Here is an 11,829-nt window from a genome sequence, read left to right on the forward strand (position 1 = left end):
AGCTGTTATTTATTGCTAGTCATGTGGAATACATATGAATTATATATAAAATATAAAAAAATACATATCAAACTATTAAAAAATCTAAAAGTACAAACACATTGTCATAAAAGTATTTTTTTTTAATGAATGAGAATAATAAGGTATCATTTTTAATGTTTAATATCTCAAAATGGCCTTTAATTTAAAAATACATTTTTTTATTAGATTTTTATTCACTTTGTAATTAGTAGAATGGGGAACTATAGCCATGATATGCACTATTGCATGAAGCAACCCCTAATTCACTATAATCATTAAGGTGCACAGAGATGGATCTATCCCATTATAACCTCTAAGTCCTCCTAATATGGATATGAGTAAATAGGGATATTAACCTCATAATATTTTATATAAAAAGTTTTTATGAGTTTGAAAAGAAAACTACGTTGTGGAGTAAAAAGGCATTTTTTTAGTATATCTTAAAAATATGTTTTGAAGAAATTGTTTTAGAGAATTTAAAACATGGTTTCTTCAGATTTTATATGTTTTAGTAATTTTATTAGATAGATTAACATATTTAGTTAAAAAGATTTATGATTCAACAAAATATTAATAAAACAATGATTTAAGTTTTAAATTAATTATATATATAATAAAAAGAAATAAAACAGTGATTTAAGTTTTAAACTATATATATATATATATATATATATATATATATAATTATTTTTAGGGAGAATATGAAACAAAAAGAGTTTTAAGTAATAAGCAATAGATATACTCTCACCTATTCCAAATTGTGACCTTGTAAGTTATTATCCATTGGGGAAAATGATAGTGTGAGAGACTGGCCAAAAATGATAATAGGGAAAGAAAATAAGATTATGGTAAAAGAAATGAAACAATATATTTTCATGACCCATTTTTCATAAGTGAAACACATTACTCAAAGGTGTTATATATATGTTTTATAATATATTATAGTTATTGATTTAAAATACAAGGATATTAATTGGCTTTAAATGTTTTAATAAAGATACAGATTGGTATTAAAATTTGTTATTTTTTCTATACAATAATGTTTAAGATATGTTTACTTAATAACAATTATAATTATAAAATTATATTTAATTCATTTTATAGTCTTTTCAAAACCGTGTCAAAACATTGAAATGAAAATATTAAATATGTAAATAATTTATAATTTTCATAACCTATTATTATTAATTTTTAATTATTCTTCAAACAATTGTACTATCTTTATTATATTTAACTTTTAAATAGACACACCAAAAGTATCCTCCAAAAATCCTTTGATAGTTGGGGAAAAACTACAACTATTGCTATGTTATTAATAATTTAATACTTCACATATTGTTCGAGAGTCTTATAAGAGGACACAAAATACCACTATTTCACCAGTATAGCCGAAGGAGGGGTATACAACCTTTTTTTAACCATATATCATTCCTAAGTTTTCGTTAAAAAAACGATATTTTAGAACCATATATCATTCCTAAGTTTGCTACATTAAACTTTTAAGTAGACCCACCAAATAATCCTCTAAGGATTGGGTAGAACCATGGTGTTATGCTATTCGGATTGGGTAAAACCATCCAGATGATATGATATTCACGATTTAATAATTTACACGTCATCCAAAAGCCTTAGAAAAAAAATACAAAAGCCCACCATAACCCCAAGGAAGCATATTAAAACATGACTCGTTCTTCTTTTCATCGTATGTCATTCCCAAATTGATCTAAACATTAATCGAATCGATAGTAGCCAATAAGGGTAAGGTGAAAACTCTTAGAAAAGTTGGAACATCAGTCTAATAATTAGAGAGGAGAGAAGGTGATTGTTAATTTTTTCTAATTTTATAGTGCCATGGATATAGTTGTATTATCCTCTAATTCACGATCTTCAAAACTCTTTGAAACTTTGGTTGCTCCATTCTTTAGAGAGAGACTCTTGAAATCACATGTAGCTTGTATGTCTCTATCATAGGTGGACTATGACTCATTCCATATCTCTTTGGTTGTCTCACAATGGATTAGTTTCTAAAGATTTGACTTGGACAACCCTCTCAAGATTTCATCCATGACATGTTCATCAACCTCATTATCTGTTAATCCATTCTCCACGAATGCCCATACATTAAAATCAAGAGATTAAAAGAACATTATCATTCTTACCTTCTAAGTTGTATAAGTTTACCCATTCAAAAATCAAACTCTATGAGAGGTAATCTAGTCCTAGTTCTCCATGATCCTTGATCTTCCTTCCATTTGTTTAACCAATCTTGAAGGATCTTTGGATTTGACACCAATTGTTAGAAACAATGGATACCAGAATAATACTGAGGCGGGAAGGTGAATCAGCGGTATGACCACACTAAACAACTCTTGACAATTTATATTGTTCAATCACTTTAGCAACAGCTCATGTGATTAGCATCATAACTTAGTTATGTAAAAAATAACATCATAAAAATTTTCATACACATGTGAAAGCAATATATAAGACATAAATATTCCTTTTATTTCTTTGGGAAATACAAGATTCAAATTGCTATTACATCATTACCGCACAAGCTTTCACTTCTCTGTAAATTGGCTACTAAAGAAGGGAACTTCTATCCCTACTTGTTTATCAACTTTCACTAAAAGGTGAAACATCCACTTCTCCTTTATTAGTCAATATTGAAAGCGACTATTTTCCCTCCTCGTCTATCATCCACACAAACAAGGGACTATTGCCCTGCTCATTTATCAACCACTGTTGAAGAGCACTATTTCCCCTACAATGCATGCTACCACTTGCAAGCCCTGTTGATCCATATTTCATCCATTCACTTTGTATTTGATTTAACATCTCCACTGCAGACTGCACACTACAATTGGCCTAACAAAGTAATCCTTATGTTGCTTGTATATCAAAGTAAAGAAAATTAATTTAGCAGTATTGTGTATGCATAGTCAAATTTCAGGATATGAGAGTTGACTGGGTATCTGGGCTTCAACAAGTAAGATGGAGAGAACAAACTTTTCACCAAATGTCTTCTCAAACAATTGTTCTTACATTCAGAGGTATCGATGTGACATAAATTATGGTCATCTCCCATACTTAAGAAAACATTTATCATGTTCTTATTCAATATTTATCCTAATCATAAGCTCTTAGGGCTAGTAAGAACTTATCCTCCACATTTTAAAAGGTAGAAATGATCCTTCATCGTCAATATCCATTAAGTGAAGGACACAACTCTAACAACTCATTCAATCATAAAACTATGGCCTTCATCTCCTTCTTCAATCCATGAAAGGCATTGTACACCATCATTTAAGTATGTGAACTCATAAGAACCCAAAAGGCAAGCCTCCTTCTACACACAAAGAGTCGTGGGATAGGGAGGAAGAAGAAACATTTTTTATCTAGAACTTAGCATCTCAGTTTCATTTCCAACTCTTGTTTAGATGCTTTGTCAACTATTATTATTCTTCATTCACTATTATTTTTAGTGGGTTGTTTTACTGTAAGTTTTCTATTCTCTAAAGTTATTTTAATTATGGAGATGTCCCACTCTCACAATATTTCTTGATCACTATTCCCATACAATTTTGAAACAAAAATAATAATACTGAGAGGTTGTTGAATGAAGGACTCTGCAACTAAATTGGCCAGCATCTATTGCATAGCATGGATACAATGATGTTACTTATACTAGTATCCTTGATAGTTGTTGGACTATATTATATGCTCATAACACTATGGCATCATGCGTTATTTGTCATAGGTATACGATTGTCTCCAAGATCCATAGGATTTCCATAAGTTGGAGAAACACTTGAGTCATTCTCCTAACATCTTAATGTCTTCTTCTCTATTAAACAAAAGAGATGCTTAATATTTCCTTCCTTGCTCTGCTCTCGTCAAAGCTATAGTTCTAAATTGCTCCTCATTCATTCATTATTGCTATCTAGGTTCTTCCTGTCCATAGATTTTGGTCAAAGCTACAGTTCCACATTTCTCCTCATTCATTCATTATTGTTATCTAGGTTCTTCATGTCCATACATTTGTTTATTGTATATTCGTAACCTGATAACAACATTTGAGACAATATATGATGCCATACCTGTTGTCATTTTTGTGATTTCCTATCTCTTTCGAATAGGCTGGGTGGTGGAGAATGGATTTGTGAGGATTCACGTATATGCATTTCTCTCTAGCACAAACCAAGCTTTTGTATCATTGGCTCGAAATTATCGTCTTGTGATGGTTTTTCTATTTTACTTTTTTTGGTAGATTCCTTTGAAAAAATGTGAATTCTGTAGACTACTAATATTTTTCAACAGATCAAACTCTATAGATTTTCCGTCATTTCCAACACTTTCATTTATTACTCCACTTCCTCCACTATTAGTGCACGGGGTAAGAGAAATCTTATTCCATTGTTAGTGTTTAGAGTAAGAGAATCAGGGTTTGTGGTGGGGATGGTCTATTTCTTCCTCAATACCTTGGTTTGAATCTTGGGCTATGACATGTTTGTGTCCCAATCTAAAACAAAGGTGTGATTCCCCTCTCTTGGATGTTGACTTCATGCTGGAAAATTTTCAAGTCACTACATGATTGGCAAATTATACCTTCAAATAGCTCCTCCTTCACATTCATTCTTTGCTCCAATCAGGGTAGATATTCTACAATGAAAAATAACATGATTTTCCTTCCTCCTAAAAGCTAGGAAGCCTTCAATAAAGCTCTTGCAAATTTACTGTGATAGATAGATATTTGTCTTAGCTTTACATTGCAAAAAGACATTGACCTACTGCTTCTACTACTAGCAGTGATCACAACATCTAATAGGCACACAAATCTAGTATATAGTTGCTTTCCTTGACTTATGGAACTTAGTAAATCAAGTTTTTTTTATATCTTTTTCTCCATATAATGATCAAGGAAATTTTCATTTAAAATACTAAGGAAAAATAATGCCTCAGTGTTATGCCAGCAGCAAGTCATTCATTTTTTTTTACCTACAATAGAGCCAAAGAAATTTTGGTTTCCTTTAAATTGAACGTTCTTTGTATACCTATTTATATACTTATAAGGATTTCCATTTTACTTGATGAGAGAAGCACTGAGGAAAGGCCCCTATAGCCAAAACTTTCAACTTTCAATCGAATCATTCAAAAAGACACCATGATCCATAAGCCTCTCATCTTTGTAAGCCATTAGACAGAAGCCAAAAGCCAAGCCTACGATACTAGAAGTAATATCCACCAATCCATACCACCAAGATGGAGACATCCCATCGAGGAGTATATACTTTCTTACTTTCCCTAGTCTTAAGAAATAGAGGAAAAACTACTAGTTCATTTTTAGCCTTTGTTCCATGTCAATGAGATGATAAAAGCATGTAGAAGAAGCTAGACAGCCTTTCTTCCTCATGGATTGACTGGAAATTAATAATCAAAATTGATATAACCAAGGTAATGTCTTTCAATATTCCAATATTACAAGCTTTGTGTAACTAGTTTATTTCTTAGGAATATGCATTTCTGGTAGTTTTTTCATATGCATATTTGGAAAAAAAAATCTCTTATCCTTCTCTATGAATCTAGCCATGTTATGACTTATCAACAATTGTGACTAGTCATTGCGTATAAGTACACCATCACATTTCACTATATCAATCATAATTGATCTCATATACATTTATTATATACCAATCATAATCTATCTCATATACATTTGTTATTTATATTATTTGTCCAAAATTTATATCAATCTATTATCCTCATGTTGAATATTTGTCGGGAAATGAACTCTTATTCATTGCAAAATAGATTGGTATCATAATACCTTATTTTGTCACGAAACTGTGTTTTGAGCACACTGCGTGCTTTGTAAACATGGTTACAACAGTATAAGGATTGTATAGGATTTTCTTTTGGGTTGCTTGGTTAATCACTAGCATAATGAGATCACTAATATTCCTTTCCTATGTTAAATAATGTGCAAACCACATGCTACAAGCATACAACATTTTTTGTGTGTTTTAGTTTGCTTTGACCTTTTTGGTTGATCTAAGCAACAAGTCCCTGCCCATAGAGAAGAAAAAGCGCAAAATCCATAGACTGTGTTTACTACAAGGCTAGGATACATCCAAGAGGAAACCACTGTGCTATCCACCTTTGTTATTGTTGTTGCTCACTATTGATTCTCATGCAAAGGTGACATACACATCTTGTTGACAGGGACTTATTGCTTAACAACCACCTTTGTTTTATTTATTATATTTTTCTATTATAAAATAATTGGTCAAAAAGTAATTTTTCGAAAAGTATAATATTATATTATACATTACCCATGTAGAAACCCACTTTACATCATAATTCCATGAAAATAATCAAGGATCCATTTTTTGTTATTTTCATTATTGTTACCATAACCCAAAGACTATTTTTTTGAATTTGTTTTCATAAAGATAATCAATTCACTATTAGTTAAAGTCATAAAATATATTTTATGAATTTTGTCTATTATATTGAACCAAAAAAATAAAATAATCGTAAAAATATTCATCTTTATGCGGAGAAATAATCATATTCTATTTTCTAACTATATCAACTATTCATTATTTGGTTTTAAATACTAGAATATTTTCTGTAGTTTTCACTATCCATCTTAATCTTAAATCTATCAAATCTCTTGAGTGACAAACCTCTCCAAATTTATTTTTAATTATCAAGGAAACATTAATTACAATAGAGGACCTCTTAGTGCAATAAGGATCCAGCATTGAGAGGGATCAAGTTCAAGGTTAAGATGGATCTAAATTGGTACTCTGCCTTTCATAATGGATTTCCCCGCCTTTAAATAGGTTTCATCATAATAAATACCATGAATCATGCAACATAATGGGTTTGTAAACCACATTAATTTTATAGTTTAACTTAACTTTAAAATTTCAGAGTTAGAGATTTGACCTCTTTTTCTTTTCTTAATTTTATTTTGTTTCTAACCAAGTGAAAATGATTATTTTGAAATTACACATGGTTGTCATACTAGGTTAGAGAAAACCTTTAAGCACAATTATCAAGTAATCCAACAACCATACAACCATCTTTATTGTTCTCTACGAAGTTGTCTTTAGTGTGACTTTTTGGACTTTCCAAAAATATAAAGAGCTATACAAAATGAAAAAATATAAAGGGCTATACAAAATTTTAATGAAGAAATGGATACCTACAATATCTAGCGGGTATTTAAAATGAGAAAGTGTAATGGGCTTGTATTGGTAGGGGTTAAATAATTTGATGTTTAGAGGTATTTTCCAATATGTATTCAAATTAAGGGAATTGTTTAATATGCCACGAATGCACGTGATACGTCATAGGTTGATTGAGTGGATCCCCAATGAACAATGTGAGGTGAAATCTTGATTTGTGTTATTTAATATGAACAATGTGAGGCGAAATCTTGATTTGTGTTATTTAGTATGAACAATGTGAGGTGAAATCTTGACTTGTGTTATTTAATGTGGTTTTCTTACTGTATGTATGGATTTAACGTAATCATTAAGTGAATCCCCAATGAAGAATTTGAGGTGAAATCTTGATTTGTGTTATTTTAAAGTGGTTTTTTTGCCTATATGTATGGATTTAACCTTGTGAAAATCACGTAGAGAACTTTGATTCTGCATGGATTACCCATGAAAATTGTCGTTTAAATTAATTTGTGTGAGAGAAATTAGACCGGGAACTTTTCCAAAAAATCTCAATAAAAACAGGTCGGTTTTTTACTCTACCAAAAAAGACTATCCACATATTCTCAATTATCAAAAATAAAAAAATAAAACACATTTCACTTCATTATATTAAAAAAAACCAAAAACAAAATTTCACTTCTTACTTTAAAATATATATAGATGAAAAAATAATAAATAAACCAAAAACAAAATTTCACTTCTTACTTTAAATAAGAAATATATATAGATGAAAAAATAATAAATAAAACAATTTAAAAGAAATAACTTTATAAGAAATAGATGTCACTATTCTCGCAATAGCCTCGTTTTTATTATTTTGTAATTTCTTTAGTTTTTTCTTAATTTTGTTTTCAAAGTTTTAAAAACATTGCCTTATTTACAGAAGGAACCAAAACTAGTTCACGTAACCTGTGTCCCCAACGCATATACAATATTTTTTTTCCCAAAAAAAAAATAATTATATTTATTTATTTATTTGTTTGTTGCGAAATGACGCAAAGAGTATTCAACATTACTAGTATTAAATCTAAAGGAGATGGCAAATGGAAACCAGGGTTGCCACCCCACACGTTTAAGCCAAAGTCGATACACCCATTTCATCAAGATAATCGAGAAGATCGAAACAACTGATGACAGAAAATCTACGAGTGTATCCGTTACCAGGTATGGGCCTGAAGAAGTTGTTTAATCAAAAAATACCACATGATGATAAGAGAAACAATGTGCAAGGATTTGTTTATCATAGAATTGGTATAAATAATGGAAACCCTAACAGAAAATCTACGAGTGTATGTATGGGCCTAGAGAAGTTGTTTAATAAAAAAAAATGCCACATGATGATAACAAAAACAATGAGCAAGGATTTGTTTATCATAGAATGGGTACAAATAATGGAAACCCTAATTGATTCATCGATTCCTTGGATGAGGCAATGAATCGTGTCAGCCATGGATTATAAAGGACATTATAGTTATGTTTTTTTTGTGGGCACCTTGATTTGGATTTTGTGTTAGGTCATTCATAGTCATTGTGTGTATCACATCTGCAAACTGCCTTTTTCAGCCCCTCGACCAGCCTAAGGGAGCGCTTCCCTCTGTTGTTATTCTTATTGGTTATAAAAGGCATGAGAAGAATGATAATTGCATCCCGGTGTGATGGCAAGGTTAAAGGAGTAAAAGTATCAAACCTTATACAACTGACCCATCTTCTCTTTGTTGACGATATACCCATTCAAGGAGTTGGATCAACATCATAATAGAGCACCTATAGGGACATCTTTTTTACTTTCTTTTCTACCTCGGGTATGCTAATCAGTGAGCATAAATTTTCCCTCTACTATAACAATATTTTTGAATAGACATTTAATTTTATTGAAGTGTGGTTCCCTTTCAAACTAGCTCCAACTGATCATGGTTTCCCTTACTTGGGCTTCTTCCTCAAGCCAAACAATTACAGGGTGATTGGAGCTAGTTGATAAAGAGGGATGAAAGTAAATTTAATAATTGGTGTTACAGATGGCTCTCTATAGAGGGAAGAATGAATTTAATAAAATTGGTCCTAGAAGGCTTACCTTTCTACTGGTTTATCCTTGCAAAGGTCACTAAATCAATCATTCATAAGCTTTGGCAGTGCATGAGTAATTTTTTATGCAACATGGTAAGCCAATATGTTATCGTTTTGAAACCTTTACCAATTGAGTAATTAACTTTCCAACTTATGGTAAAGAGTTGTATGCTTTGGTACAAAGTGTGAAGAAACGGAAATGGGTAAAGAAACGATTATTCGAACTGACCATCAACCTTTGCAATATTTACAATTGCAAACCAAGCTACAACAAGCTAGACATTTCAGATGGAGGGGATTCCTACAACAATTTCATTTGGTAATCAGGTATAATAAATGTATATACAAAAAAGTTGCAGATATGTTATCAAGGCCTATTGTTAATGCATCTATTATTATTAAGCATAAGTCAATCATACATGAAAGTTATATTGAACAGTATCCTCAATATGAAGATTTTAAAGATGTTTATGTAACTTTGAGTCAAGGAAATCATGTTGAAGAGTTGGATTGTCATGTTCATAACAAGTTCTTGTATAATCTTGGCAAGTTATGTGTTCCACAGGGTGAAAGAGTCAATTTCATAAGGTAAGCCCCCACTTCTCTTATTGTTGGCCACTTTAGTGTAGGCAAAAAAATTGCTCAAATTCAAAGGCATTGTTATTAGCCTCGCATGAATGAAATTGTTTCAAGATATGTGAAAGGATGTTCCATGTGTGCTACTAATAGGGCAAGTAATAGGAAATTGGGTATATACTCTCCACCTCCTATTCATTATCATCCTTGGGAAAGTATTTTTATGGATTTTATTAGGGGACTACTAATGTCTAGGATATGTCATGATTATCTATATTTTGTTATAGATCTTTTCAGCAAAATGTTTGAGTTAATTCCATGTAATAAAAAGGTTACAACTGAATAGACTACAAAGATGTTCTTCCAAAATGAATCAGTTCACTTTGGGTTACCCACTTCTATTATCTTTTATTGGGATTCTTGATTTTTCTGGAACTTTTGGTCAAGTTTACGGGAACTCATGGACACAAAGTTGAAGAAGAGCACTACATTTCATCCACAAACTGACAACCAAGCAGAGGTAGTGAACATAAAAGTAGTGCATCTCCTTCAAGCATATTGTGGTAAACATCCTAAAAATTTGGATGAGAATTTTCATTACATCCAACATGCCTACAATCATGTCAAGCATTCATCTACACAAGTATGCCCATTTGAAGCTTGCTTGGGTTACTTGCCAAAGTCTTCCTTGGATTTCATTCTTGGTAAAGATATTGCAGTTGATGGACATAATGATGTGGACAAAACCAAGTATTTCATTGAAAAAATTCAACTAGTGCATCAAAGGGTTTAAGAAATACTAGAGAAAAGCAAAGCCAAATACAAATGAAGACATGATAAGCAACAGATTAATCAAGATTTCCTTGCGGGAGATCAAGTTTTGTTGTACATCACCAAGGAAATACTATAAGGTGAAGGTAAAAATCTCAAGTCAAACATATATGGTCCTCTCAAAATGTTGGAGAAGATTGGTAACAATGCTTTCCGATTAGATTTTTCACCTTACATGCAAATTTATTCTATTGTGAATGTGGAAAGCTTGAGAATGTATGAGTCTCCAATAAATGTGATCAATAAGAGAATGTTCAGATTCCATCTAAAGAATATTTTTCTCTTGAATATTTAAATGAGTTGCAGGAAGAATCAATTCTTGACAAGAGGATAAGGACTTCACGTAGAGGCAATGTGGAGTATCTTTGAGTGGGGCGCAAAGGTACTAATCCAAGCAAATCAAGGTGGATCGAGATCAGGAAAGTGAGGGATTTATACCCTCACTTTTTGAGTAAAAACAAATTGTTGGTGGTCCAAAATCTCCCAGTGGGGAGGAATGATCCAAGGGATCAAAAATATGCTCAAAAATAAAAGTGTTCACATTTTCGCAAAACCTCAATCTGACATTGTATGAGGAAGTTAATGTGTTCTAAACATTATGGAAAATAGTAAAAAAGTCAGCTTGAATGGGTTGATTGGGAAGTGTAAGGATTTCACGTGGCATTCTAAACGTTGGCATGGTGTTGACGTCAACAGGATGAATGTGAAATCTGGAGCCAATAAGGAGATGACATGAGGCCCTGTTATATAGAGTAAAATGACATGTTTTTATTGGTTGGAGATGATTTATTTCAGGCCAATCATGGAGTGACACGTGGCCATCACAGGATGCCACATGACACTCCAAATGAGGCCCAAATTTTGTTTATGCCTTGGGTGAGCCTCTACAAGGTTCAACCCCATGACCTCCATGTTACAAATTCACTGCTCTACCAATACACCATGTTGGCTCCTGTTATAACTATGTGACAGATTTATATTTAACGTTAATCGTATTGGTAGTTGTGAGAAGGACCAAGAAAAGGGGCGGTAGTTCAATGTCATCCCCATGTCACGTTACATAAGCGTGACCACCGACGAGAGGTCAGGGGTTATGGGTATG

The sequence above is a fragment of the Pinus tabuliformis genome, chromosome X (assembly GCF_031772625.1).
Source record: "Pinus tabuliformis cultivar Carrire ecotype Pingquan chromosome X, CPIR1, whole genome shotgun sequence".
Taxonomy (NCBI): domain Eukaryota; kingdom Viridiplantae; phylum Streptophyta; class Pinopsida; order Pinales; family Pinaceae; genus Pinus; species Pinus tabuliformis.